Below are 4,021 nucleotides of genomic sequence, written 5' to 3'. Positions count from 1 at the left end.
CCCCGGCCCGCTCGTCCCGCTCGTCCTCCTCCCCCCCGCCGGGCCCGGGCCCCGGCTCATCGCCGCCGCCCGCTCCCGGCCTGCGGGGCGGCGTCGGGGCGGCGGCCGTGGTCGGACGGGCCGGGCCGCCCCATCGCCACACCACTCCCCGCCCGCCGCCGGGACCGGCCCAGCCTGAGCCGACCCCGACCCCCGCGCCCACCCCCGCAACGATCCCCGCCGGGGAGCGGGCAGGGGCAGGAGCAGGAGCAGGAGCAGGAGCAAGAGGAGGACACTTCCGGATCCCCCGGCCCGGACCGGACCCGCGCGGAGCCCGCACCGCACCGCACCACCGGGGACACACACACACACACACACACACACCCGGCGACACACTGCGCCCGCCCCCTTCACCTCTAAGCCCCGCCCTCTCCTCGCTAAACCCCGCCCCTTCACCTCTAGACCACGCCCTCCCCTCTAAACCCTAAGCCCCGCCCTTCACCTCTAAACCCCGCCCCTTCGTCTCTGTGCCCGCCCCTTTCTCTCTGCGCCCCGCCCCCTTCCCGCTAAGCCCCTCCTCTCTAAGCCCCGCCCTCTCCTAAGCCCCGCCCTCGCCTCTAAGCCCCGCCCCCTCCCCTGCACCCGGCCCCTCCCCTCTAAGCCCCGCCCCTCGCCTCTACGCCCCACCCCTTCCCCTCTGCCCCCGGCCCCTCCCCTCTAAGCCCCGCCCTTTCACTTCTAAGACCGCCCCTCCCTCTAAGCCCCGCCCCCTCCCCGCTAAGCCCCGCCCTTTCACCGCTAAGCCCCACCCCCTTCACCTCTAAGCCCCGCCCCCGCCCATGAGGGGAAGCCAGGGACAGAGGGCAGGGCCTAATGAGGGCCTAATGAGGGCCTAATGAGGGCAGGCCTCCCGGAGGAGGAGGAGGAGGAGGAGGAGGCGATGTGTCCTTCAGAAGACTTTGAAGCCCGGCAGAGGAGGGAGGCCCAGGCCCAGGCCCAGAGGCAGGCTGGGTGACACCGAGGCGTGCCCACAAGTCGGAAGGCCCTCCATCCTCATCCCCACTCCCGCCCTTCGTAATTAATACTACTTAAGAAGGATGGTGTCGGTGAGGGACCGACGAGGGGCCGAGCACCGTTCTAAGCGCTGGGGTAGATAGGAGCTCATCGGGTTGTCCCACGTGGGCCTCGCCGTCTAATAATCGTGCTGGTATTTGTTAAGCGCTTACTGTGGGCCCAGCACCGTTCTAAGCGCTGGGGGAGATACGGGATAAGCAGGCCGTCCCCTCTGGGGCTCACAGGCTTCATCCCCCTTTGACCGATGAGGTCACTGAGGCCCAGAGAAGTTAAACGACTGGCCCGAAGTCACACAGCTGATAAGTGGCAAAGCCGGGATTAGAACCCACGATCTCTGACTCCCAAGCCCGTCCGAGAAGTGAAGTGACTTCCCCAAGGTCACGTAGCAGACGTGGCAGATCTGAGATCAGAACCCAGGTCCTTCTGACTCCCAGGCCTGTGCTCTATCCACTGAGCCACGCTGCTTCTCATGCTAGACTGTCCACTTGGTCTCTGGGAGGACAAGTCAGATAGCCTTGTGACCACTGTGCTGGGCACTCAGAAGTTGCCCAGAACATTATGCAGAACACAGGAGGTGCCCAGCACAGTGCTCTCCACACAGTAGGCACCCATTCCAATTCTCCGAACACAGCAGGCAAGTAATTAATACTATTGACAGTGATGATCATTTCTGTCTCTGGAAAATCACTCCATTTTCTTTTGTTCTTCATTTTTGTTCCGACCTCAATGTCTATTTTCAGGATTTTGCTTTTCTTTAAGAGGGGGAGATGGAGTCAGTTGCCCGCGGAGTTATACTGGCCCTAGTGGGGGTCCGGAAGGCCCCTCCATGGTGTCCTGAGGGAGGCTGGGAGGGTTCTCAGAAAGTCTTCAGCTCACGTTGTCTTTGGCAAGCAGGCAGGGTGCAGGCAGGGCAAACAGAGAACTGTCAGTCCCCCGCCCCTTGACCCCAGGGCAGAAGAAACTCTGGGAAGTTAACGGGGCCCAAGTACAACCAGCAGGGATATTTTTTGGTCACCGGGACTGAGCACGTGGAATTTGTTCCACCGGGAAAGCGTACGGCTTGAAATCTCAGTAAGTGTCGGATAGATACGTGAAGGGAAAGGAGAGAGTCAGGATGGTGGGATGGTCGTCTGGGATGGGTCATCAGGGGACAATCAGAGACAGAGAAGGGAGAGTCAGAGGTGTGGGATGGTCCGTGCTGGGTCACTTGGGAAGAGTCAGGGATGGAGAAGGGAGCGGGATGGTCTGTGCCGGGTCACTGGGGGACAGCTGGGGTTGGGTCAGGGGCATGGGATGGTCAGAGACAGAGGGAATTAGGTGTGTTGGATCGTCCATCTCTACCCATGAGGATGGGGATCCAGGAAGGCAACCAGCCCATGGTTACTCCAAGCAACCCGTTGCCACGGAGACAATATATTGGGCGGGATGAACAGTGGATATGATTCAGTGATGGAACCGCTGTTGATCTCCTAAAACCGGGAGGGTTTTTCATCGGCCTGGGATCGTCCAGATGGAGACGGACCTGCACCAAGGTAGGGGCAGAGACGAGATCATCCCATTTTAGAAGCCAGTTTGCAGGTCTGATTTTATTGTAATTTTAATCCAGGAGGTGGCAGAAAGGAGCAAAACACCGGCAGGGATGGTTTTTTCGGCCGGGATGGTTTTTTCGGCCGGCTTGGCCTCCTTGGTGTTCAACTAGAAAACTTTGGCTAGCAACCTGGCCCGCCACAGTGCAGCGCCAAGCCACGTGGCCTAGTGGAAGGATCCTGGGCCAGGGAGTCAGAGGAGTCAGATCAATCAATCAGTCAGTCGTATTTACTGAGAACTTGTGTGCAGAGCAGCGTACTAGGTGCTTGGGAGAGTACTTATAACAGAGTCGGTAGGGGGTCTGGGTTCTAATTCCATCTCGGCCAATTGCTTGCTGTGTGACCTCGGACAAGTTAATTTCTCTTTGCCTCAGTTCTCCTGTTTTTCCTCCTACTTAAAATGTGAGCCCCCCCTTTCCCTCTGCCCCCCCATCCTCTGCTTTTCCCCCTCCCCCTCCCCTCAGCACTGTGCTCATTTGTATATATTATTTATTACCCTATTTATTTTGTTAATAAGGTCTATATCTCCTTGATTCTATTTATCTTGATGATGTCTTGTTTTTGTTTTGTTCTCCTTTGTTTTGCTGTCTGTCTCCCCAGGTTAGACTCTGAACCCGTCTTTGGCAGGGATTGTCTCTGTCTGTTGCCGAATTGTACATTCCAAGCACCTAGTACAGTGGTCTGCACATAATAAGCACTCAATAAATAGTCCTGAATGAATGAATGAATGAATGAAACCTTGTCTACTTACTCTATTGTTCTCTCTTAAGTGCTCAGGACAGTGCTCTGCAAACAATCATTTTTACTGTGCCCCTTCTGTGTGCAGAGCACTGTAATAATAATGATGGCATTTGTTAAGCCCTTACTATGTGCCAAGCATTGAACTAGGCACCGGGGTGGATACAAGTCAGTCGCGTTGGACCGAAGCACTTAGGAGAGTACAGTGTAACAGAGTTGGTACATGTTTCCTGCCCACAAGGAGCTTACAGTTAGAGGGGGAGACAGACATCAAAATAAATTGTGGATTTGAACATAAGTGCTGTGGGGTGAATAAAGGATACGAATCCAAGTGCAAGGGTGACCCAGAAGGGAAAGGGAAGAGGAAATGAGAACTTAGTCAGGGAAGGCCTGTTGGGGGAGATGTGATTTTTATAAGGCTTTGAAAGTGGAGAGAGTGGTGGATTGTCAGATATGAAGGGGGTGGGCGTTCCAGGCCAGGAGTAGGACATGAGGGAGAGGTGGGAGGCGAGATTAACAAGACCAAGGTACCGATGAATAGTTTGGCATTAGTCTGCATAGTATAGACCTTTAGGAAGGGGAGCTTATCTTCCAAATATATGGTGGTATACTCTCCCAAGCACTTAGTAAAGTGCTCAGCACCC

Source organism: Ornithorhynchus anatinus, chromosome 14 (genome assembly GCF_004115215.2).
Source record: "Ornithorhynchus anatinus isolate Pmale09 chromosome 14, mOrnAna1.pri.v4, whole genome shotgun sequence".
NCBI lineage: Eukaryota > Metazoa > Chordata > Mammalia > Monotremata > Ornithorhynchidae > Ornithorhynchus > Ornithorhynchus anatinus.
The sequence above is the reverse complement of the archived record's forward strand: the minus strand, read 5'-3'. Positions refer to the sequence as shown.